At 45.0% G+C, this 26,677-nt stretch overlaps 1 protein-coding gene across 4 annotated transcripts in view; it reads right to left on the reverse strand.

Annotated features, from left to right (window-relative positions):
* LOC140420858 (probable G-protein coupled receptor 139) overlaps window positions 1-17,897 on the reverse strand; it is a 45,261-nt gene extending 27,364 nt beyond the window's left edge. For 2 of the 4 annotated variants that reach the window (XR_011946623.1, XM_072504949.1), the window contains exons 1-4: window positions 17,727-17,897; window positions 10,185-10,370; window positions 2,294-2,421; window positions 116-600 (exon numbers count right to left, since the gene is read on the reverse strand). The gene's annotated coding sequence lies outside the window, so the exon portion shown is untranslated. Of the gene's footprint in view, window positions 1-115; window positions 765-2,293; window positions 2,474-10,184; window positions 10,371-17,726 lie in introns of those variants that run through there. The other 2 variants (XR_011946625.1, XR_011946624.1) reach the window with 2 other exon arrangements.
* Window positions 17,898-26,677: the final 8,780 nt, after the last annotated feature.

Consider the following 26,677-nt stretch of genomic DNA (forward strand, 5'->3'; position numbering starts at 1 on the left):
ATAGGTCCCAGATCCCTGGCATGGTACTGGTCGTGGACCTGACGTGTAATATGAGGGCTTACCAAAGCGGACTGTGGCCATAAATGTGGTGGTATTGTAACAAAATTGGCTGTACCTTCTTTTCCCGTGACTGTGGCTGTAACTGTGACTGGCCATTCGGTCCCAATTAATGGCCGGTATTTGTCCTCCAACTCCCTGTTTTGTCCAGTTCTGTCATAGGCCAGGGTAACGTGATGCAGTGAATGTTCAATGTCTAAAGTTCACCACTGGGGGGGTGATAGAAATATAGCACTGTTGTCTCATCCTCCATGATTGGACCGTCACCCCTTCGTCTCCGTACTCTAGCTGTAGCTGGAAGATACACAGTAAATCTCGGGCCAACAAGTTACAGTCCAATCCAGTAGTCACTACAAACTGATGATCTGCAGACTTATTCTCGTAAGTGACTGCCACAGGTTCAGAGATAGGATACTCACACACCTGTCCTTGGAACCCCGACAAATGCTGGGTGTGGTCGGATAGTGGTAGTCGAAGTTCTGATTGTACCGAAGACATGGCTGCTCCAGTGTCGATTACAAATGGGTGATGTTCATCTCCTATCTGCAGAGAGATAATAGGTTCCCTGTCCGATTGGAGAGTCCTTATGACTAAATTAGCTAGTCAATCCTGTGTTGGGAAAGGGTTTGCCTGGGAGAAGTCAGTGTATCTCGTCTGTCCTCCCCTTGGTGGGTACCCCCTCCTTTGGGTCGGGTAGTCTCCTTCTGCTGCCTGTCTTTTAAAGGGGCATTCCTGTTGCCAGTGATCTGCATGGCCGCAATTACAACATGCATTGCTCCCTCTATATCTCCCAGTAGACCAATGGCCCCTCAGAGGGGGCGGCGGTTGTAAAGCTGTTGGTGCATACGGTGGGCCATAAAAAGGAGCTGAGGGTCCCTTTGGGTGGGTTTGATATCCTCCCCCTCGTTGATCCACCCACCCAAAGTCACAATATTGGGGCTCCATCTGGTAAGCTACCGTTTCTGCCGCTTGTTGGGGTCGCAGATCATCCTTTTTCATTACATACTCAGTCTTAATCTTTGTAACTGAGCCTCCTTCCTGGCCTACACCCTCCTTCCAATAAAATCTGACTGCCCGTGCCATCTGGGAAGGGTCGTTCTCTGTCCAATTCATGTTATTACATTTCACAGCAGTAGCCACAGAAGGTGGTAGGCAATGCATTCACATAGCACAATATTGAGGGGAATTCTGACCATTTTGATATGGCAAGTCGCCTGACTGCCCACGGTAGATTTCATTAAAACGTTCCAGAAATTCCTCTGGCTCTTCTTCCAAGACTTCGACGTCCCTCCCTGTCACTAGAGGGAGTTCTTTCTCTTCAGAATCATCCCTGGCATCTCCCTTTGTTCTCGAAATTTGCGGTTTCCCCTTGGTCTGAAGGGATTTAGGTGGTATGCTTAATTGTTTCTGGTTCGGATCAAGCCCTTCTCTCGCTGTCCGAGATCGGGTCCTAGAGCTAACTGGGCTTGTGGAACACAGCTCCTCTTCCCCTACTGATCGTGAAGATGGTAAATCGGGACCCACGCTATCAACCAAAAGGGCTGGAGTGACTGGCATGATTGGGATCTGGGGAGCAGTGGCTGGATATAAATTATTAAACTCTGGTGGTTCTGGAGTTAGTGCAGACAATGCTACAGGTGCAGTCGAAATCCTTTGCTGACATTTTCAATTCATCCAATTGGTCATTTTCTGTGAATTCAAGGCCAGCCATTGAACTACGTAGCCCATCTTTTGTTTGACTGAGCCTTTCCTGTCTTTACTTGCGCGTTTTTTTGAATGCACATTCCTTTTTCGAGACCTGTAATGTTTTTTGGTTACCCTGTTCACTAATTGGAATTCCCATTTTAAGGGCATTGTCCTGCCAACTTGATAACATGATCTTATCTCTTTCCTCTTGACAATATTGTCTCCATAATCTAATTAACTCTTTAGCTTTCATACTTTGGCTCTTTCTTTTTTAAAATTATATATATTTTTTTTATTTGCTTATTTATAACCAATGGCAAATTTTTTATTTTTTTTTGCTCCTTGGCAAAATTATTCAAAAGGTTCTAACAATGATCTTTTAAAACTTAACTTGTTTGAAAATTCAAATTGAATTACTGCAACTTGCTAACTTAGCTCTGATCTCAACACAGAACTAAATTTACGATTTGCTTAACACAAACTTGTATAACATTTACAACTTAATTAATTCTTTATCTTAACAATTTTTCTTTTAACAAGTTTTTCTTACATTCTCAAAAATGTTGGCTGCTATCAATGAGGGAGCAGTTAGCTGCGGTGATGTATACCGGAGCAAAGTCAAAAGTCATCTCCAGATTTACACTTTTTAAAATGGTGTCAGTGAGTTTCTTTCAGTTTCTATTAATTCACAAATAAAATGAGATAAACATTATTTCAAGTAAGTAAAACTTAAGATTCTGGCAGTTTCAATCAATTGCTTTCAAAAATAATAACTTATATCAAAGAGGTGGAGAAACCCATTGGTTTCCTTTAATTAATTCAAAACGTAACTTTGCTGGAGTTCACTGACTCAAAGGAAAGGTATCCGATTACACTACAGGCTGCTGCTGTTATCTCAAGGCCTGAGTGAGAAGCACTGTCTGTCGTCTTTAACTTTGGCTGCTGCTGTTAACCCTTTGAGAGACTTCTGCTTTAACTAACATGCAGCATCCAGTTCTATGGATGTTCTTTGTTTTGAAATTTATCCAAGCAATTCCCCATAATCTCAACTAGTCCTCATAACTGCGTTTTTCGCCACTACAGTCCAAGGGTACAATGTTAGCTTAATCAACTATAGATTTAAAACACTCACACATGGAATTGAATCATCTTTAGATTTAAAAATACTCATTGAACTGAACCTTCATCTGCTGAAGTCACATCAGTCTTTAAAACACTTACTTAACTGAACCTTCATCTGCTGAAGTCACAACAGTCCATCAACAACACAATTAACCCAAAACTGACCTATCAATTATGATATCCCATCAGTTTAATTTTCTAATCCCCAGACTGACCTTTGATTTCGTCGAGACGATCTTTCCGTACCAACCGCGAGTGACCAGACAAATCAGACGATAAGAAGAGGGTAAAAAGCAATACGCGGTCATTTTCCAGCTACACATTGTGGGCCCCTTCTTCCCACTCTCCCTGTTCATAATCAGTCTAATTCTGATTTCGCGGTTGGTCAGAACCGTCTTGAGAAATCCCGGGTTTCCGGCACCAAATGACAAAACTAAATTTCTTTAACCGTCAGTCTGGCCTCAATAAAAGTCGAGATGGATTTGTAGGTACAGCATTAGTTATTTTATTTGACTTGCAAGCCTGATTCATTTCACAGAGGCACAGGACACATCTAGTCTCCTACACCCCGGAAAAGCGAATGAACAAGGAGACAAAGGGATTTCTGCAAATACATTCAAATGGCATCAAGTTTCACATACACGATTCCCATAGGTCATCCTATACCCCTCCTGACCTGGTCATACATTCTGATTGGCTCACTTCTCATCCCTTCCTCTGGCCCCCTTATTACCCAGCATCCTTTTCTCCTCCTTTGGTGGACACACCTCCTCCTTGCTTTGCCATGCGGTCTGAAATCCTTTGTCTGTGAACGCACCAGAATGAGACTGGCCTATCTCTACATTACAGTAACTAATATCTCTAAAGTAACTATTTTATATCACATTCGTCAGTCACACCGCAGGCTCAGACTCCACAGGCATGAAGGGAATGGGTGACCACCAGACAGAGCAAGAGAGTGAGGCAGATAGTGCAGGAATCTCCTGTGGCCATACCCCGGCAGAACAGATGTACCGTTTTGGATACTGTTGAGGGGAATGGCCTCTCAGAGGAAAACAGCAACAGCCAAACTTGTGGCACCACGGTTGGTTCTGCTGCAGAGGGGAGGGGTGATAAGTGTGACAGTGCAATAGTTATAGGGGATTCAATTGTAAGGGGAATACACAGGCGTTTCTGTGGCCGCAAACGAGACTCCAGGATGGTATGTTGCCTCCCTGGTGCTAGGGTCAAGGATGTCTCGGAGCGGGTTCAGGACATTTTGGAGGGGGAGGGTGAACAGCCAGTGGTCGTAGTACACATCGATACAAACAACACAGGTAAACAAAGGGATGAGGTCCTAAAAGCAGAATACAGAGAGCAAGGAAGGAAGTTAAGAAATCGGACCTCAAAGGTAGTGATCTCAGGATTATTACTGGTGCCACGTGCTAGTCAGAGTAGAAATGACAGGATATATAGGATGAATACGTGGCTGAAGGGATGGTGTCAGGGGGAGGATTTCAGATTCCTGGGGCATTGGGACCAGTTCTTGGGGAGGTGGGACCTGTATAAACTGGACAGGTTACACCTGGGCAGGACTGGAACTGATGTCCTATTTGCTAGAGTGGTTGGGGAGTGTTTAAACTAATGTGGCAGGGGGATGCGAACCGATGCAGGAAGAGGAAGGTAGTAAAACAGGGACAGAAACAAAAGGCAGTAAGGGGGAAAGTGTAAGGCAGAGAGATCATAGCCAAAAATCAAAAAGGGCGACAGTACAAGGTACAGTGACTGAGGGGAGCTCAGTGAATAGCCCCAGTAATACTAAAAGGAATAAAACGGGAAGTAAAAACATAAATGGAAAGCTACACGGCAGGTTGCTACATGAAGATATGGGTTCAATGACTCGGAAAATTAGGAGAAAAGTTAAGAGGATAAATAACTTACGAGAGGTTACTGATCAAGATGTTAAGATTCAAAACAGAGGTATAAAAGCCAACATAAGTGTACTTTACCTGAATGTTCGTAGCATTCGGAAGAAGGTAAATGAGTTGATGGCGCAAATCATCAGGAATGACTATGATTTAGTGGCCATTACTGAAACATGGTTAAAGGATGATCACGACTGGGAGTTAAATATTCAAGGGTATCAAACTATACAGAAGGACAGAGTGGATGATAAGGGAGGTGGTGTAGCTCTGTTATTTAAGGATGACATCGGAGCAATAGTAAGGGGTGACATTGGTGCGATGGAAGATAAGGTTGAATCGACTTGGGTGGAAATCAGAAATAGTAAGGCGAAAAAGTCACGGATAGGAGTAGTCTATAGGCCACCAAATAGTAACATTATGTTGGGGCAGGCAATAAACAAAGAATAACAGATGCACGTCGAAATGGTACAGCAGTTATCATGGGGGATTTTAATCTACATGTCGATTGGTTTAACCAGGTCGGTCAAGGCAGCCTTGAGGAGGAGTTGATAGAATGTATCCGCGATAATGTCCTGTAATGTATATAATGTATGTAATGGAATCTACGAGGGAACAGTCGGTCCTGGATCTGGTCCTGTGTAATGAGACAGGGTTGATTGATCTTCTCGGAAGGAGCGATCACAATATGGTGGAATTTAAAATACAGATGGAGGGTGAGAAGATAAAATTAAACACTAGTGTTTTGTGCTTAAACAAAGGAGATTACAATGTGATGAAAGAAGAGCTAGCTAAAGTAGACTGAGAGCAAAGACTTTATGGGGAAACAGTTGAGGAACAGTGGAGAACCTTCCAAGTGATTTTTCACAGTGCTCAGCAAAGGTTTATACCAACAAAAAGGAAGGACGTAGAAAGAGGGAAAATCGACCATGGATAGCCAAGGAAATAAGGGAGAGTATCAAATTGAAGGAAAAAGCATACAAAGTGGCAAAGGTTAGTGGGAGACTAGAGGACTGGGAAATCTTTAGGGGGCAACAGAAAGCTACTAAAAAAGCTATAAAGAAGAGTTAGATAGATTATGAGAGTAAACTTGCTCAGAATATAAAAACAGATAGTAAAGGTTTCTACAAATATATAAAACAAAAAAGAGTGGCTAAGGGAAATATTGGTCCTTTCGAGGATGAGAAGGGAGATTTAATAATGGGAGATGAGGAAATGGCTGAGGAACTGAACAGGTTTTTTGGGTCGGTCTTCACAGTGGAAGACACAAATAACATGCCAGTGACTGATGGAAATGAGGCTTGACAGGTAAGGACCTTCAGATAGATGATTGTTATTACAAAGGAAGTAGTGATGGGCAAGCTGATGGAGCTAAAGGTAGACAAGTCTCCTGGACCTGATGGAATGCATCCCAGAATGCTAAAAGAGATGGCTTGGGAAATTGGAAATGCACTCGTAATAATTTACCAAAATTCACTGGACTCTGGGGTGGTCCCGGCGGATTGGAAATTAGCAAACGTGACACCACTGTTTCAAACAGGAGGTAGACAGAAAGTTGGTAATTATAGGCCAGTTAGCTTAGTAGGGAAGATGCTGGAATCTATCATCAAGGAAGAAATAGCGAGGCATCTGGATGGAAATTGTCCCATTGGGCAGATGCAGCATGGGTTCACAAAGGGCAGGTCGTGCCTAACTAATTTAGTGGAATTTTTTGAGGACATTACCAGTGCAGTAAATAACGGGTAGCCAATGGATGTGGTATATCTGGATTTCCAGAAAGCTTTTGACAAGGTGGCACATAAAAGATTGCTGCATAAGATAAAGATGCATGGCATTAAGGTTAATGTAGTAGTATGGATAGAGGATTGGTTAATTAATAGAAAGCAAAGAGTGGGGATTAATGGGTGTTTCTCGCATTGGCAATCAGTAGCTAGTGGTGTCCCTCAGGGATCAGTGTTGGGCCCACAATTGTTCACGATTTACATAGATGATTTGGGATTGGGGACCAAGTGCAATGTGTCCAAGTTTGCAGATGACACTAAGATGAGTGGCAAAGCAAAAAGTGCGGAGGATACCGGAAGTCTGCAGAGGGATTTGGATAGGTTAAGTGAATGGGCTAGGGTCTGGCAGATGGAATACAATGTTGACAAATGTGAGGTTATCCATTTTGGTAGGAATAACAGCAAAAGGGATTATTATTTAAATGATAAAATATTAAAACATGCTGCTGTGCAGAGAGACCTGGGTGTGCTAGTGCATGAGTCGCAAAAAGTTGGTTTACAGGTGCAACAGGTGATTAAGAAGGCAAATGGAGTTTTGTCCTTCATTGCTAGAGGGATGGAGTTTAAGACTAGGGAGGTTATGCTGCAATTATATAAGGTGTTAGTGAGGCTACACCTGGAGTATTGTGTTCAGTTTTGGTCTCCTTACCTGAGAAAGGATGTACTGGCGCTGGAGGGTTTGCAGAGGAGATTCACTTGGTTAATCCCAGAGTTGAGGGGGTTGGATTACGAGGAGAGGTTGATTAGACTGGGAGTGTACTTGTTGGAATTTAGAAGGATGCGGGGGGGATCTTATAGAAACATATAAAATTATGAAGAGGATAGATAGGATAGATGCGGGCAGGTTGTTTCCACTGACTGGCGAAAGATGAACTAGGGGGCATAGCCTCAAAATAGATTTAGATTTAGAAGATTTAGGACTGAGTTTAGGAGGAACTTCTTCACACAAAGGCTTGCAAATCGATGGAATTCCTTGCCCAGTGAAGCAGTTGAGGCTCCTTCATTAAATGTTTTTAAGATAAAGATAGATAGTTTTTTGAAGAATAAAAGGATTAAGGTTATGGTGTTCGGGCCAGAAAGTGGAGCTGAGTCAACAAAAGATCAGCCATGATCTCATTGAATGGCGGAGCAGGCTCGAGGGGCCAGGTGGCCTACTCCTGCTCCTAGTTCTTATGTTCTTATACACTGGGTTCAGAAAGAGGATATTCTGTTCGTTGTGTCCATACTAGGTCTCCACAGCAGCAATGTAACTCGTCTTTGTCTTCGAGAACTGCAGTCTTTTTTTTCCAATTCATGCTTTTTCAATTCCATAAGACCATATGATGTAGGAGCAGAGATAGGCCATTCAGCCTATTGAGTCTGCTTGGCCATAGAATGAGATCCTGAATATGATAATTCTCAACTCCACTTTCCCACCTTATCCCCATAACCCTTGATTCCCTTATTGATTAAAAAACTGTCTACCTCATCCTTGAACACACTTAACGACCCAGCTTCCACAGCCCACTGCGGTAAAGAATTCCACAGATTCACTACCCTCTAAGAGAAGAAATTTCTCCTCATCCCCATCTGAAATAAGCAATCCTTACTGTGATATTATGCACTCTGTTCCTTGACTGTCCCAGAAGAAGAAACATCCTCTCAGCATCCCTGAGAATCCTATCTGCCTCAATAAGTTTGTCTCCCATTTTTCTAAATTCCAATGTGCACAGGCCCAACAGCAACCTGAGGCACAATTTGTCCAGCCTACCAATGCCCTCTGGCTCCATCCACAGATTCCCTCCTTGGTCCCTAATGGGCCCTACTTTTTCTCGAGTTATCCTCTCCCCATTGATATACTTATGGAATGGATGACGCAGATGCACAGTGGTTAGCACAGTTGGTTCACAGCTCCAGGGTCGCAGGTTAGATTCCCGGCTTGGGTCACCGCCTGTGCAGAGTCTGCACATTCTCCACATATCTGCGTGGGTTTCCTCCGGGAGCTCTGGTTTCCTCCCATAGTCCAAAGATGTCCAAGTCAGGTGGATTGGCCATTCTAAATTGCCCTCAGTGTCCCAAATGTTGGGCAGGTTACTGGGTTACAGGGATAGGGTGGAGGTGTGGGCTAGGGTAGACTGCCCTTTCCAAGGGCTGGTGCAGACTTGATGGGCCGAATGGTCTCCTTCTGCACTATAGATTCTATGATTTGATCCATGATTTGGATATCTTGGGATTTTCCCTACTTTTACCAGCTAGAGGCTTCTTATATCCCGTCTTTGCTCTCCTGATTGCTTTCTTAAGCTTCATTCTGTACTCCATTAATGCCTCTGTTGATTTGCTCCCCTTGTACTTATTAAAAGTATCCTAAATCATTGTATCCTAAATACGGCACAAGGAAGTGCTGAGGATTTTGCCAAAGGTTGGTATCATGACCGGTACAGGCTTGGAGGGCTGAAGGGCCTGTTCCTGTGCAGTATTGTTCTTTACAACACCACTAGTCACAATATTTCATTCAGAAAAACATCCTTCTACTGCTACCCGCTGCTTTCTATGACTGAGCCAGTTCTGTACTCATCTTACCACCTCACCTCTGATCCTGTGTGATTTCATCTTTTGTACCAGTCATCCATGAGGCACCTTGTCAAAAGCGTCACTGAAGTCCATGTAAACAACATTCACCGCCCTCCCCTCATCAATCAAATTTGTCACCTCCTCAAATTTCACCTCATCAGATGAAAAACTGCAATTAATAAAGCAAGAAATGAAGAAGGACACAACTCTTCAGGGGCAATGCGCCATCTACAGCATGGGTGGCCAAAGGGGCGTTGTCCTCAATACCGCAACATACAATCAGATTTAACAATAGTTAATGGTCTATTGCTGAGACAAGACCAAATTGTCATACCATAAAGTCTTCGATCCAACTTTTCTGAGAAAATTCACGATGCACCTCGGTATTGAAAAATGCAAAAGAAGAGCAAGACAGGCAGTCTACTGGCCGGGGATAAATAGGAATATCACTGACATTAAAATAACCTGCGAAACCTGTCAAAGACACCAATCTGCGCAATGCAAGCAGACCCTTCAACTGCACAAACTGAACACATCTCTTTGGACAAAAGTAGGGATCAATCTCTTCCACGCAACTGGTCGAGACTACGTTCTAATAATGGATTATTATTCTAAATACCCAGAAGTTATGAAACTTCCAGACCTGACATCAAATTCAGTAATCAAAGCGTGTGAAGAAACATTCTCCACACATAGCATACCGGAAACAGTAATGTCGGGCAATGGTCCATGTTTGGAATGGTCAGAATTTTCGAAGAAATATAACTTTAGACATTTGACATCCAGTCCTCACTACCCTCATTCCAACGGCAAGGTAGAGAAGGGTGTTCACATAATCAAACAGTTGATAAGTAAAGCAAATCACTTAAGGTCAGACATCCATCTTACTTTATTTTCATACAGAGCTACTCCTCTATCTTCAGGACTCTCGCCAGCTCAAATATTATTTAACAAGGATCTCAGAACTACCCTGCCAGCGATCAGACGGCAGAATCCGGATCATTTGCCTGTTCTGAAGAAAATGGAAGAACAACGTTTCAACAAAGATTATACTATGACCAACATACAGCTCAATAGAACCACTGACCTTGTCAGAATCATGAATCCAGAAAGAGGATGGTCTGCTCCAGCTTCTATCATTAGGCAAGCAGCTCCACGTTCCTATATAGTCAAACCTGCAGAAGGCATGATTTTTATGACGCAATAGACGTCAATAGACGCTTTGCAGAAACCAAAAGAAAATGTTGGAAAATCTCAGCAGAACTGACAGCATCTGTTGGGAGAGAAAAGAGTCCAGGTGAATCCTTTGTCAAAGCTGAATTTGCAGAAAATTAGGCTTCAACAACCAATATTTCCAACCTTAAACTTCAATGACTCAGTGTTTCAAGAAAATTTACTGCATACCAGAAAATCAGATGACATGCACAAAACTGTCAAAGTTTCAGACTCACCACTTCATCAGTTAAGAAGATCAACAGGAAGACGACAAAAACCTAACAGACTGAACTTATAAATATTATAAATATTATACTGTGTATAGACATTATTCAACATGTTTGTACAGATATCCATCTCATGATTTATACTTATTTGTTATACAATTTTCTCGAGATGAGTTAAAAAAAAGGGGGGTGTAGTGATCTGTATATCTGCTGGTATGAAAGGAGTGAACATCTGTAAATCAGTGCTGGACAACCACTAGATGGCAGCACGGCAGCACCAGATCTATGTATATAAGCTACACTCAGAGGAGATTCCCGCCTCTTCATATCAGGAGTGACTAGTGAACAGAGTATTAGAGACATAGCTTAGTGAGCAGGTGTAATTAAACATTATATATACTTAATCTTATTTATCTAATCTTCAGTTATCATTGTGGAAGAGTGAACAAACTCGTAGTTATTTATAATCGTTACTCAATAAACAGTATTTGCTTAATTTTAAGACTGACAGTTTTACTGAACATCAACCATCAGACCATTCTGGAAGTAAGCAAATGAGTAACAAGATATTACTATAACGTAATATAACAGACTCGAGCAGACTATTATATACTTTCAACACGCCCGTTTGGACGATATTGCTTCAACCATATGCCGTTTGGAACAATATCAGCATCTGAGATATTCCACAGGATCAATTCCTTCTGTCATTTGCTCTGAGGGTATACGTTGGCGACATCATAATTTGGGTTACGATCAGGGGAGAACACATTCATCGCAGAAAACAAGTATTCAAACGCATTAACAAGTTTGGACTCAAACCACATGTATATTTGCACAGTCTTCGCTGAAATTCTTGGGAGATACCATTTCTCATCAAGGTGTCAGGCCTGATGATGGTAAGATAGCAGCAATTCAGAACATGCTAATTCCAGAAGACAAGAAAGCTGTTCTTAGATTTCTGGGCTTTGTCAATTTTCTTGGCAAATTTATTTCCAACTTGTCAGCAAGAACAACAGCATTGAGAAATGTAATCAGAAAATCTACTACTTTTGAGTAGACGCAGAAGGAGTGGGCAGATCTAAAAGCACAACTTATGACTGCACCGATACTCGCTTTCTTCAGTCCCGAAAAGAGCAACCAAATTATCCACTGATGCAAGTCAGGATGGAATAGGCGCAGTCTATATTACAACAAGATGAATATTCTCATTGGATTCCTGTAACATATGCTTCAAGAGCAATGACAGCAACGGAATGCAGATACGCACAAATTGAGAAGGAACGTCTAGGTCTATTGACAGGAATACTCAAATTCCATGATTATGTCTATGGACTCCCAACCTTCACAGTTGAGACGGATCACAGGCCGTTGGTCTACATCATTGACAAAGATCTAAACGATATGATGCCAGACTTCAGCGAATAATGATGAAATTACGAAGGTATGATTTCAATTTAATTTATACACCTGTGAAAGAGCTAATAATTGCAGACACTTTAGCACGTTCCATTGCAGAAGATAGCACACCAATGGAATTCATGCGAGATGTAGAAGCTCAGGCTCAATTCTGTGTGGAGAACCTACCTGCACAGACAAAAAACTGCAATTAATCAAGTCAGAAACGAAGAAGGACGCTACACTTCAGTGGGTCATGCACTACCTACAACATGGGTAGCCGAAGGGCGTTGTCCTCAATACCGTAACATACAATCTGATTTGACAATAGTTGATCGTCTATTGTTGAGACTAGACTAAATTGTCATTCCACAATATCTTCGATCCGACATTTTAGAAAACATTCACAAGGGACACCTCGGTATCGGAAAATGTAAAAGAGTCCCAGTCCAAAAACGTGCAGGTTAGGTGGATTGGCCACGCTAAATTGCCCTTAGTGTGCAAAATGTTACGAGGGGTAGGAAGGGTAGCAGGGGTTATTGGGTTACGGGGATAGGGTGGAAGTGAGGGCTTAAGTGGGTCGGTGCAGACTCAATGGGCCGAATTGCCTCCTTCAGCACTGTACGTTCTATGTTCTATGAGCACGACAGGCAGTCTACTGGCCGGGGATAAATAGGGAAATTATTGACATGATTATAACCTGCAAAACCTATCAAAGACACCAATCTGTGCAATGCAAGGAGACCCTTCAACAGCATGAACTGATCACAATTCCTTGGACCAAAGTAGGGATCAACCTTTTCCATACAACTGGTCGAGATTATGTTTTAATAATGGATTATTATTCTAACTACCCAGAAGTTATGAAACTTCCAGACCTGACATCCAATTCAGCAATCAAAGCGTGTAAAGAAATATTCTCAAGGCATGGAATTCCGGAATCAGTAATGTTGGACAATGGTCCATGTTTTGCAAGTTTGGAATGGTCAGAATTCTCGAAGAAATATAACTTCAGGCATGTGACATCCAGTCCTCACGACCGTCAGCTCAATGGCAAGGTAGTTTGACCCTGGGGTCAGGCTGTCCTCCACCCCCACCCCTACCTCTACCTGCTGGACTGCTGCACGTGTGTGGTGCGCACCAGAGAGTGCCTCCAGGAGCCTCTTCACTCACATGGCCAACCGAGGTGAGTATCTCTGGGATGGTGGAGGGTGTTGGGGACAGCCGTGATGGGAAGTCAATGTCATCCTTGAACTGGGTTAGCTTTTATTGGCAGAGGGATTGAGTTTCAGAGCCATGAGGTCATGTTGCAGCTGTACAACACTCTGTTCACATAATCAAACAGTTGATAAGTAAAGCAAATGACTCAAGGTCAGACATCCATCTTACTTTGTTGTCATACAGAGCTACCCCTCTATCTTCAGGACTCTCGCCAGCTCAAATGTTATTCAACAGGGATCTCAGAACTACCTTACCAGCGATCAGACTGCAGAATCCAGACTATTTGCCTGTTCTGAAGAAGATTGAAGAACAACATTCAAAACAAAGGTCGCACTATGATCAAAATACAGCTCAATTAGGACAACTGACAAAGGATTCTCAGAATCAAAAATCCAGAATGTGGATGATCTGCTCCAGGTACAATCATTTGCCAAGCAGCTCCAAGTTCCTACACAGTAAACTCAACAGAAGGCACGATTCTTCGATGTAACAGACGTGCTTTGCAGAAAATTAGGCTTCAACAACCAATATTTCCAAATTTAAACTTCAATGACTCATTATTTCATAGCTATCTACTGCATACCGAAAAATCAGATGACATGCACAAAACTGTCAAACTTTCAGATTCACCACCACGTCAGTTAAGATCAACTTGACGATGACGAAAGCCTAACAGACCTAACGTATTAAATACTGTATTATAGTGTATAGTCATTACTCAATTGTACAGATATACATCTTGTTATACAATTTTGTCAGTCACATAGAAAATATGATAATAAAAAGAAAAAAGGGGGGTGTAGTGATTTGTATGCCTGCTGGTATGCAAGGGGTTAACATCTGTATTATAGTGCTAGACAACCACTAGATGGCAGCACCAGATCTATGTATGTAAACTACACTCAAAGGAGATTCCTGCCTCTTCATATCAGGAGTGACTAGTGTTAGAGATATAGCTTAGTTGGCATGTGTAGGTAAACATTATATATACTTATTTGTATTTACCTAATCTTCAGTTATAATTGTAGAAGAGTGAACGAACTGACAGATATTTATATTCGTTACTCAATAAATGTTATTTGCTTAATTTGAAGACTGACAGTTTGACTGAACATCAACCATCAGACCATTCTGGAAGTAAGCAAACGAATAACGACATATTACTATAACGTAATATAACACCTGTGACAGGGCAGCCCTGTCCTGGGCCTCAGACACCACCTACAAAGAGTGCAGGCCTTGGATATTCTGACCCATGGCCAAAATATATGCTCCCATGGTCTCCACCGCAGATGCCACCCGTGCGGTGTTTTGGGTGACACGCATGGTCAGCACCACTTCCTGCTCCTACAGGTGGTTGGACTCCTCCTGGATGGTTGCTCACAACCCCTCATGAAGTTCCTGGCTCTGCGACTGCAACTCCAGTATGGATGGGACTTCCCTATACAGAAGCCTGAAGCCTGTCTGTAAGGCAGTTTGACCCTGGGGTCAGGCTGTCCTCCACCCCCACCCCTACCTCTACCTGCTGGACTGCTGCACGTGTGTGGTGCGCACCAGAGAGTGCCTCCAGGAGCCTCTTCACTCACATGGCCAACCGAGGTGAGTATCTCTGGGATGGTGGAGGGTGTTGGGGACAGCCGTGATGGGAAGTCAATGTCATCCTTGAACTGGGTTAGCTTTTATTGGCAGAGGGATTGAGTTTCGGAGCCATGAGGTCATGTTGCAGCTGTACAACACTCTGTTGCGGCCGCATTTGGAGTATTGCGTGCAATTCTGGTCGCTGCATTATAGGAAGGATGTGGAAGCATTGGAAAGGGTGCAGAGGAGATTTACCAGAATGTTGCCTGGTATGGAGGGAAGATCTTATGAGGAAAGGCTGAGGGACTTGAGGCTGTTTTCGTTAGAGAGAAGAAGGTTAAGAGGTGACTTAATTGAGGCTTACAAGATGATCAGAGGATTGGATAGGGTGGACAGTGAGAGCCTTTTTCCTCGGATTGTGATGCCTAGCACAAGGGGACAGAGCTTTAAATTGAGGGGAGATAGATATAAGACAGATGTCAGAGGTAGGTTCTTTACTCAGAGAGTAGTAAGGGTATGGAATGTCCTGCCTGCAACAGTAGTGGACTCGCCAACACTAAGGGCATTCAAATGGTCATTGGATAGACATATGGACGATAAGGGAATAGTGTAGATGGGCTTTAGAGTGGCTTCACAGGTCGCGCAACATCGAGAGCCGAAGGGCCTGTACTGCGCGGTAATGTTCTATGTTCTATGGTGCTGCAAGGTGTCTCTGGCTGTGGGTTGAGAGCTCCCTTAGCTGTCTTTTTTCTGTTCCTCGCTGCTCTGCACTTGGGGCTGTGATTGGGGGCAGGGGGCACCAGACAGGCCAGCTTCATTGCCAGGTGAACCCGCATTACACAAGACATGACGTATGATTGGATCGTAGATTTGTGTGATGGGCGGTCGAGGGGGTTGGGGTTGTGGTGGTGGTGATGGAGGGGTTTATGGTGGTGGAGGGGGGTGGTGGTGGAGGGGGGGGGTGGTGAAGGGGGGGTTTGGTGGAGGGGGGTGTGGTGGTGAAGGGGGGGTGGTGGTGAAGGGAGGGGGTGGGAGTGGAGGGGGGAGGTGGTGGTGGAGGGGGATTGGTGTTGTGGTGGGGGGAGGTGGTGGTGGGGGGGAGGTGGTGGTGGGGGGGTGGTGGTAGTGGGGGGGGATGGTGAACGGGGGTGGTGGTGGTGAAGAGGGGGGTGGTGGTGAAGGGGGGGTGGTGGTGAAGGGGGGGTGTGGTGGTGAAGCGGGGTGTGGTGGTGGAGCGGCTGGGGTGGTGGTGGTGATGGAGGGGGTGTGGTGGTGAAGGGGGGGGGTGGTGGAGGGGTGGTATTGGTGGAGGGGGCGTGGTGGAGAAGGGGGTGTGTGGTGGTGAAGGAGGGGGTGGTGGTGGAGGGGGGTGTGGTGGTGAAGGGGGGTGGTGGTGGAGGGGGGTGTGGTGGTGAAGGGGGATTGGTGTGGTGGTGGGGGGTGGTGGTGGTGGTGGAGCAGGGGTGTGGTGGTGGAGGGGGGTGTGGTGGCGAAGGGAGGTGGTGGTGAAGGGGGAGTGGTGGTGAAGGGAGGGTGGGGGTGGAGGGGGGTGGTGAAGGGGGTATGGTGGTGAAGCGGGGGGGTGGTGAAGGGGGGTGGTGGTGGAGGGGGGTATGGTGGTGAAGGGGGGTGTGGTGGTGTAGGGAGTGTGGTGGTAGAGGGGGTGTGGTGGTGGAGGGGGGGTGGTGGTGTAGAGAGTGTGGTGGTAGAGGGGGTGTGGTGGTGGGGGGGTGGTGGTGGAGGGGGGGTGGTGGTGGAGGGGGCGTGGTGGTGCAGGGGGCGTGGTGGTGGAGGGGGTGTGGTGGTGCAGGGGGCGTGGTGGTGGAGGGGGTGTGGTGGTGGAGGGGGCGTGGTGGTGGGGGGGTGTGGTGGTGGAGGGGGTGTGGTGGTGGAGGGGGTGGTGGATGGACGGTGTGATGGTGGAGGGGGGTGATGGGGATGGAAGGGGTGTGTTGGTGGAGGGTGTGGTGTGATGGTGGAGGAACGGTGTGACAGTGAAGGAGGGGGTGTGGTGGTAGAGAGCGGTGTGATGGCGGAGGGGGTGGTGGCGGTCTAGGGGGGTGGTGGAGGGATGTGAGGGGGTGGCGGTGTTCGAGAGTGGTGGAGGTTTGTGGGTGTAGTGGTCGGGGTGATGACACATGCGCCATGGGAAACGGCAACTCAGCTAGTCTCAGTTGGTCTCCTGATGCCAACCTCTGCCTCTCTCCAGGCCCACCGATCAGGTCCAGTGCCCACTGCCCTGCTGTGGTGAGGGTCACAGGTTCGGCGGTCCCCCTCCAATCTTTTCCCTGTCCCGGCAGTTGTGGGCCACCTTGTCCTGGTGGGGCGGAGGAGGGGACAGAAAATGCAGTGTTAAACAGAAGGAGTCGTGCAGCATGGGTGGCGGTGGGGGGGAGGGGAGCGGAGTGGTGGTTATCTGGTGACGTTCGTGGCCAGGGCGCCTGTAACATTCTTATCGGATCACCTGATTTATTACAAGAATGATTTATTAACATTAACTGCGGGTAAACTATATATGAGACCACAGATGAATAACAGTAATATCAAGCACAAGCAACCTCTCTCTTCATCTTCCTCCAGACATTCTGAGGTCAGCTGACTCTAACATTCACTTATCTACCAGTGCGACTCCTAGTGGTCAGTCAGTGAATTACAACACACCCGTGATATCACAATCTCCCGCACCCTTTATCAAACTGCCCTTTAAAACTCTCTCTGGGAGTCCCTACATCCTGGGAGTTGGGGGTGGGGGGTGGGGGCTGGGGGGTGATGTGTTTAAGAGTCATGAGCATCGGCTGGTTAACCTCCTGGCCGAATAACCTTCTCCATGCAAATAATGGAGGCAGTTATCTGAAGAAATTGTCGGGTGTGTTTTTATTATCTTCTACCCTTGTGCTGCCGTAGTGGTGAATTAATTCTGGGGGTGGGTGGGGAGGGGGGTGTCTGGCTGTCCTGAGTGATTGGAATTCGATCTGGGCTCACAGTCTCACCTGCACCCTTACTTGACAGAAGAGCAGTAGTTTGTGTGTCTTGTTGGCGAATTTTTCTTGCAGTTCAGATTGTCCTTCAATAATTGAATCCCCGGATATTTTGTTGCAGCCTGACACCTATTCTGTTGTGCCTCTCGGGTGGGTACACATCTGTCCCATTCTGTGTGTGTACAATGTACTCAGCACCTTGCTGCCAACCAGCGCCTGCATTCAACTGGCAGAGGGTTTTTTGCACATGTTTGAACTCAGGTGGAGAGACAAGCATAGCAATAGTTATTAGTAACTTGGGGCGGGGGAAATGGTAAGATATTCATTAAAGCTGTGAATCGTTTACCTTGTACTTAAAGGGCAGTGGAAACAGATTAACATTCAATGCAGTCAAGATCATAACTTGCTGTTTCTTTTTAAATAATCCTCATCTCCCCTCTGGTTCTGTCGTAAACCTGTGCCCCTTTGGTTAACGACCCTCCTGCCAGTGAAAATAGAGTTTCTCATTTGACTCGATCCAAAGACCCTTCCATGATTTTGAACACCACAATTAAATCTCTTCCCTCCTTCCCCCTCCCCCCAGCTTTTTCACCTCTAAGGCCAAGAATCCCAGCTTCTCTCTCCACATTACCTTGGTTGAGGGAGATCAGTTAAACTTCCCGTAAATCTCCTCTTGACCTTCTTCCCAAGACGCAGTATGCCAGCTTGAGATCTAAACAGGGTTTTAGGCAATGTATATAATGGGGCACAGTGGTTAGCACTGCTGCCTCACAGCTACAGGGTCCAGGGTTCAATTCCCTCCTCGGGTGACTGTGTGTGTGAAGTTTGTACATTGTCTCCCTGTCTGCGTGGGTTTCCTCTGGATGCTCCGGTTTCCTTCCACAGTCCATAGATGTGCAGATTAGATGGATTGGCTGTGCTAAATTGCCCCTTATTGTCCAAAAGGTGAGGTGGGGTTGCGGGGATAGGGTATGAGATTAAGTAGGGTACTCTTTCCAAGGGATGATACAGATTCGATGGGCCGAATGGCCTCTTTCTGCACTGTAAATTCTATTATCTACGATCTCCTTTCCTTTGAAAGAATAAATTAATATATTAGAACATAGAACATAGAACTGTACAGCACAGTACAGGCCCTTCGGCCCACGATGTTGCGCCGAACTAGTCTGAAACTAAGATCAAATCAACCTACTCCCAATCATTCTAGTGCACTCCATATGCCTATCCAATAACCGTTTGAAAGTTCCTAAAGTGTCCGACTCCACTACCATAGCTGGGAGTGCATTCCACGCCCCCACCACTCTCTGAGTAAAGTACCTGCTCTGACATCCCTCCTATATCTTTGTAGAAGCCAGGTATTTCGAATACAACTTGTATAGGTAAAATATAGCTGTTTAAGCATAAATATTAAGCCCCAGTTTTAAATACCCACTTATACAGCATAATTCACTTTTACTGAGGTCCGTTGTTCTGGCAAATGCATATTTTCAAAGACAGTGTGACATTAAAACAGCACAGTTGCAAGACAATTTGACACTGCTTGTGCTAATTGTCAAGGACAAGGACTGAATACCATAGCAACATGAAGGCACCATTGTTCACAATGCAGATAACAGCTAAGTCAGAAAAGCTAATGTTGCACATTGAAGATGGACGGCTTGCCATCAAATCAAATGTGTTTGAGTCGAACCCAAACCAATTAGGATTATATTGGGGTGTGATTAGATGACTTAAGACAGATATGAAAGTGTATAACTGAAAAGTTTCCGCCCACCATTTTAGAGATGTCTTTTGGGGGTTCTGGTCTTTGATTCTGTCAGCCTGTCAGTCTGTTAGTCTACTTTTGACTTTGAGTTTGAGTTTAGCTGAAGATTAGCTCTCTCTCTCTCTCACTTCATGTTGCATTGCCAGATTTTGACCTTTTAAAAGTTACTTTCGAGCTGTCTGCCTAAGCAAAAAAGATAATGTCTGTAATTCTCTGAAAGCTTCGAATTGTCTACGAATTGCCTTTTAAATGACTTTCAAATTGTAATCAAGCAACTACAAATAAAACAATTCTTTTTGGCACCTGAGAAGTTTTAACTGAAGTTTCTGCTGAGTCCCAGTATTCGCAAAGTGCTACTGGTAACCGAATAGCAGAAATAATATAAATTCCTTCAACTATACACAGTCGAATAATACAAGGAATTGAACAACTTGGCATAGTCCAGAAATATTACAAATCTTACAACTTGTCGTATTGCGCCAGGACTTGATTCATCAACTAAGCTTCCCCCAAACTTGGCGTAGTTCGACAGGTTAAGATCCCATAAATTAAAGATTCCGATAATTGGCGAGCCAGCCAGGAGTCGAACCTAGAATCTTCTGATTACAAGCCATAATATAAGGTTAAGATCCCATAAAGTAAAGATTCTTACAGACATCCCTCCTATATCTTCCACCATGAACCTTATAGTTATGCCCCCTTGTAACAGCTACATCCACCCGAGGAAAAAGTCGCTGAACGTCCACTCTTATCTATCCCTCTCATCATCTTATACACCTCAATTAAGTCACCTCTCATCCTCCTTTGCTCCAATGAGAAAAGCCCTAGCTCCCTCAACCTTTCCTCAGAAGACCCATCCACCAATCCAGGCAGCATCCTGGTAAATCTCCTTTGCACCCTTTCCAATGCTTCCACATCCTTCCTATAATGAGGTGACCAGAACTGCACACAATACTCCAAATGTGGTCTAACCAAGGTCTTGTACAGTTGCAACATAACCTCACAGCTCTTAAACTCAATGCCCCTGTTAATAAATGTTAACACACTATAGGCTTTCTTCACGGTTCGATCCACTTGGGTGGCAACTTTCAGAGATCCCTCTGCTCCATTCTTCAGAACCCTACCCTTAACCATGTAATCCGCATTCAAATTTGTCCTACCGAAATGAATCACCTCACACTTATCAGGGTTAAACTCCATCTGCCAGTTCTCAGCCCAGCTTTACATCCTATCGATGTCTCTTTGCAGCCTACAACTGCCCTCCACATTATCCACTACTCCACCAATCTTGGTGCCATCAGCAAATTTACTAACCCAACCTTCAACTCCATCATCCAAGTCATTAATAAAAATCACAAATAGCAGAGGACCCAGCACTGATCCCTGTGGTACACCGCTGCTGACTGGGCTCCAGGATGAAAATTTACCATCTACCACCACCCTCTGTCTTCTGTGTGATAGCCAGTTACTGATCCAATTGGCCAAATTTCCCTCTATGCCATGCCTCCTTATTTTCAGCATAAGCCGACCATGGGGCACCTTATCAAACGCCTTACTAAAATCCATGTATACAACAGCAACTGCTCGACCTTCATCTATGTACTTAGTTACCTCCTCAAAGAATACAATCAAACTTGTGAGGCAAGACTTACCCCTCACAAATCCATGCTGACTATCCTGGATTAAGCTGTATCTTTCCAAATGATCATAAATCCTATCCCTCAGGACTCATTCCAATAATTTACCGATGACCGAAATGATAATCGGCCTATAATTCCCATGGTTAAACCTATTCCCTTTCTTGAACAAGGGGACAACATTCGCCTCTCTCCAGTCTTCTGGCAATATTCCTGTAGACAGTGAGGACATAAAGATCAAAGCCAAAGGCTCTGCAATCTCATCCTTCGCCTCCCAAAGAATCTTAGGATATATCCCATCAGGCCCAGGGGACTTATCTATCCTCGAGTTTCTCAAAATTTCTGACACATCTTCCTACCGAATATCTACCTCCTCCAGCCTACCAGCCTGTATCGCACTATCCTCCTCAACAACGTGGCCCCTCTCCTTTGTGAACACTGAAGAAAAGTATTCATTTAGGGCCTCTCCTATATCTTCAGACTCCATGCACACGTTCCCACTACTGTCCTTGACTGGCCCTAACTTCACCTTGGTCGTTCTTTTATTCCTCACATAAGTGTAAAAAGCCTTGGGGTTTTTCTTGATCCTACCCGCCAAGGACTTCTCATGCCCCCTCCTAGCTCGCCTAAGCCCTTTCTTGAGCTCCTTCCTAGCTATCTTGTATCCCTCAAGTGCCCTAACTGAACCTTGTTTTCTCATCCTTACAGAAGCCCCCTTCTTCCTCTTGACAAGACATTCAACCTCTTTTGTAAACCATGGTTACCTCACTTGACCATTTCCTCCCTGCCTGACAGTATATTATCATCAATATATTTACATGTGATATCATGAGTCTGCGAGTTTTTTTATTCTCTTTTAAAATTTAGAGTACCCAATTCATTTTTTCCAATTAAGTGGCAATTTAGCATGGCCGCACCACCTGCACATCTTTGGGTTGTGAGGGTGAAACCCACGCAAACACAGGGAGAATGTGCAAAGTCCACACAGGCAGTGACCCAGAGCCGGGATCGAACCTGGGACCTCGGCGCCGTGAGGCAGCAGGGCTAACCACTGCGCCACCGTGTTATGAGCCTGAGTCTAACAGTATTATTTTACTTTTAATTTTTAAAACTGGGATGGGTTAAAACTGGTTTAACAAATAGACATGCATGTTCATATTTTCGAGAGAGAGAGATACACAAGAACAGCAGGCATAGTATGTACAAAAGTCCAAATCTACAAATTGAGTCAGTCAGGTTTTCTTCTGACTCTGGTTAATCTTCTCAAAGTTTGACCTTGCTGCTCAGAACTTGTAGATTCAATGTTCTCCATGACATTCTCATGTTCAGGAAGTGTTGAACTATCTGACACTACAGCTGATGCTGATTCTGAGGTAGATTTGTCATCCATCACGTTGTTGTCAAAGTCTTCTCTGGTTTTCAAGAGCGCGCGATGATTCTTCTTAAAACCAACCCATCCTCTGTCTGTACATTGTAGGATCGAGGTGCTACTTCTTCATGTACAATGGCTTTTCTCGGCCAATTGCCTGAATCTTCTACTCTCACAATGTCATCATTGCTCAGAGGTGGTAAAGTTCTAGACACTATGTTATATAGCTGCTTTTGTTTTGCAGTACCACTGTATTCTCCTCCTTCTTTTCCAAGTATGAAAGTGAATACGCAACCTTCTATTCATGAGTAACTTTGCTGGCGATCTACCATGTGACAATGGTGATGCTCTGTAACTCAGTATTGCAAGATATGGTTCAGATTGGCTGTCCATTGTTTTCCTCAACAATTGCTTAACAATATGTACACCTTTTTCGGTTTTTCCATTGGCTTGAGGGTACAACGGACTCAACGTGATGTGATTAAATCATACGTGACTGCAGTGTTGCCACTCTTTACAGCTAGAACAAGGACCGCTCTCACTCACGATGACTTGAGGAATTCCGTGTTTTGTCAAAAATTGCCTTGGTATGCAGTATTACACTGTTTGCCATTATGCTTGACAGGAGAGTCTTCTCAGTATAGTTTGAAAAATAGTTCAGGATCATTAAATAATCTTTCCCTCGCAGACAAAAGAGATCAATAGCTACTTTCTGCCAAGGTGCCGTAGGTAAATCAGATATTTGCATAGGATTTTGTTTGCTTGCAACAATGCGTCTGGCATGTGTCACAACAACTGACCATTCCGTCGATATTTTGGTTTATATCTGGCCAGTAAACAGAGTCACGATCTCTCCTTTTTCATTTTTCAATCCCATGATGTTCTTCGTGTATCCTCTTTCATACATTCTTGCAATGAAACTGACATATGACTATGATGTTCAAACAAAGTCCCACTCCATTAATGATACTGAGTTCAGATCTTACATTGTAGAACTCCACACATTGACCTCTGGACCAGTGTGAGTTGATGTTTTTCATCACCACTTGAAGAGTTTGATCCTTCCTGGTCTCTTCTTGGATCTCACATAGTTTCATATCTGATACTGGTAGTAGTGCATAAATAAGATTGGCATGTAGATCTACAGCTTCAACAATTTCACTACTAATACTTTGTATTGGCGCTCTCGATAATGCATCTGAAAAAGACCAAAGAAAATTACAGCACAGGAACTGTGAGGGAACTTCGGCCCTCCCAGCCTGCGCCGATGCAGATCCTTTATCTAAACCTGTCGCCTATTTTCCAAGGATCTACTTCCCCCTGTTCCCTGCCCGTTCATATATCTGTCTAGATGCATCTTGAATAATGCTATCGTGCCCGCCTCTACCACCTCCACTGGCAAAGCGTTCCAGGCACCCACCACCCTCTGTGTAAAAAACTTTCCACGCACAACTCCCTTAAACTTTACCCCTCTCACCTTGAAATCGTGACCCTTCTAATTGACACCCCCACTCTTGGAAAAAGTTTGTTGCTATCCACCCTGTCCATACCTCTCATAATTTTGTAGACCTCAATTAGGTCTCCCCTTAACCTCTGTCTTTCCAATGAAAACAATCCTAATCTACTCAACCTTTCTTCATAGCTAGCACCCTCCATACCAGGCAACATCCTGGTGAACATCCTCTGCACACTCTCTAAAGCATCCACATCCTTCTGGTAATGTGACCAGAAATGCACGCAGTATTCCAAATGTGGCCAAACCAAAGTCCGATACAAATGTAACATGACCTGCTGACTCTTGTACTCAATATCCCGTCCGATGAAGGCAAGCATGCTGTATGCCTTCTTGACCACTCTATCGACCTGCGTTGCCACCTTCAAGGTACAATGGACCTGAACTCCCAGATCTCTCTGTACATCAATTTTCATCAGGACTCTTCCATTGACCGTATAGTCCGCTTTTGAATTTATTAATTTCTTAATTTATTTGTTAGCCAGATCTTGGTTGAAAGTTCGAGGGATGGCAGGGAAGGGAGTGCAATGTTCCTCCTGCAGGATGTTTGAGGTGAGGGATGCCGTTAGTGTCCCTGCTGATTTTACCTGCAGGAAATGCTGCCATCTCCAGCTCCTCCAAGACCGAGTTAGGGAACTGGAGCTGGAGTTGGAAGAACTTCGGATCATTCGGGAGGCAGAGGAGGTCATAGATAGCAGCTTCAGGGAATTAGTTATAAGAAGGACTGGGAAGAAGCAGTCAGTGCAGGGATCCCCTGCGGTCGTTCCCCTGAGTAACAAGTATACCGCTTTGGATACTTGTGGGGGGGGGACTTACCAGGGGTAAGCCATGGGGTACGGGCCTGTGGCACGGAGTCGGTCCCTGTTGCTCAGAAGGGAAGGGGGGAGAAGAGCAGAGCATTAGTAATTGGGGACTCGATAGCCAGGGGCACAGATAGGACATTTTGTGGGAGCGTGAGAGACTCACGTTTGGTATATTGCCTCCCAGGTGCAAGGGTACGTGATGTCTCGTATCGTGTTTTCCGGGTCCTTGCGGGGGGGGGGGGGGGGGGGGGGAGCAGCCCCAAGTCGTGGTCCACATTGGCACTAATGACATAGGTAGGAAAGGGGACAAGGATGTCAGGCAGGCCTTCAGGGAGCTAGGATGGAAGCTCAGAAATAGAACAAACAGAGTTGTTATCTCTGGGTTGTTGCCCGTGCCACGTGATAATGAGATGAGGAATAGGGAGAGAGAGCAATTAAACACGAGGCTACAGGGATGGTGCAGGCGGGAGGGATTCAGATTTCTGGATAACTGGGGCTCTTTCTGGGGAAGGTGGGACCTCTACAGACAGGATGGTCTACATCTGAACCTGAGGGGCACAAATATCCTGGGGGGGGAGATTTGTCAGTGCTCTTTGGTGGGGTTTAAACTAATGCAGCAGGGGCATGGGAACCTGGATTGTAGTTTTAGGGTAAGGGAGAATGAGAGTATAGAGGTCAGGAGAACAGAATTGACGTCGCAGGAGGGGGCCCGTTCAGGTAGGTGGTTTGAAGTGTGTCTACTTCAATGCCAGGAGTATACGAAATAAGGTAGGGGAACTGGCAGCATGGGTTGGTACCTGGGACTTCGATGTTGTGGCCATTTCGGAGACATGGATAGAGCAGGGACAGGAATGGATGTTGCAGGTTCCGGGGTTTAGGTGTTTTAGTAAGCTCAGAGAAGGAGGCAAAAGAGGGGAGGTGTGGCGCTGCTAGTCAAGAGCAGTATTACGGTGGCGGAGAGGATGCTAGATGGGGACTCTTCTTCCGAGGTAGTATGGGCTGAGGTTAGAAACAGGAAAGGGAGTTTTCTATACGCCTCCAAATAGTTCGAGGGATGTAGAGGAAAGGATGGCGAGGATGATCCTGGATAAGAGCGAAAGTAACAGGGTAGTTATTATGGGAGACTTTAACTTTCCAAATATTGACTGGAAAAGATATAGTTCGAGTACATTAGATGGGTCGTTTTTTGTACAATGTGTGCAGGAGGGTTTCCTGACACAATATGTTGACAGGCCAACAAGAGGCGAGGCCACGTTGGATTTGGTTTTGGGTAATGAACCAGGCCAGGTGATAGATTTGGAGGTAGGAGAGCATTTTGGGGACAGTGACCACAATTCGGTGACGTTTACGTTAGTGATGGAAAGGGATAAGTATACACCGCAGGGCAAGAGTTATAGCTGGGGGAAGGGCAATTATGATGCCATTAGACGTGACTTGGGGGGGATAGGTTGGAGAAGTAGGTTGCAAGTGTTGGGCACACTGGATAAGTGGAGCTTGTTCAAGGAACAGCTACTGCGTGTTCTTGATAAGTACGTACAGGTCAGGCAGGGAGGCAGGCGTAGAGCGAGGGAACCGTGGTTTACCAAAGAAGTGGAATCTCTTGTTAAGGGGAAGAAGGAGGCCTATGTGAAGATGAGGTGTGAAGTTTCATTTGGGGCGATGGATAGTTACAAGGTAGCGAGGAAGGATCTAAAGAGAGAGCTAAGACGATCAAGGAGGGGACATGAGAAGTATTTGGCAGGTAGGATCAAGGAAAACCCAAAAGCTTTCTATAGGTATGTCAGGAATAAGCGAATGACTAGGGAAAGAGTAGGACCAGTCAAGGACAGGGATGGGAAGTTGTGTGTGGAGTCTGAAGAGATAGGCGAGATACTAA

Source organism: Scyliorhinus torazame, chromosome 5 (assembly GCF_047496885.1).
Source record: "Scyliorhinus torazame isolate Kashiwa2021f chromosome 5, sScyTor2.1, whole genome shotgun sequence".
Classification (NCBI taxonomy): Eukaryota; Metazoa; Chordata; class Chondrichthyes; order Carcharhiniformes; family Scyliorhinidae; genus Scyliorhinus; species Scyliorhinus torazame.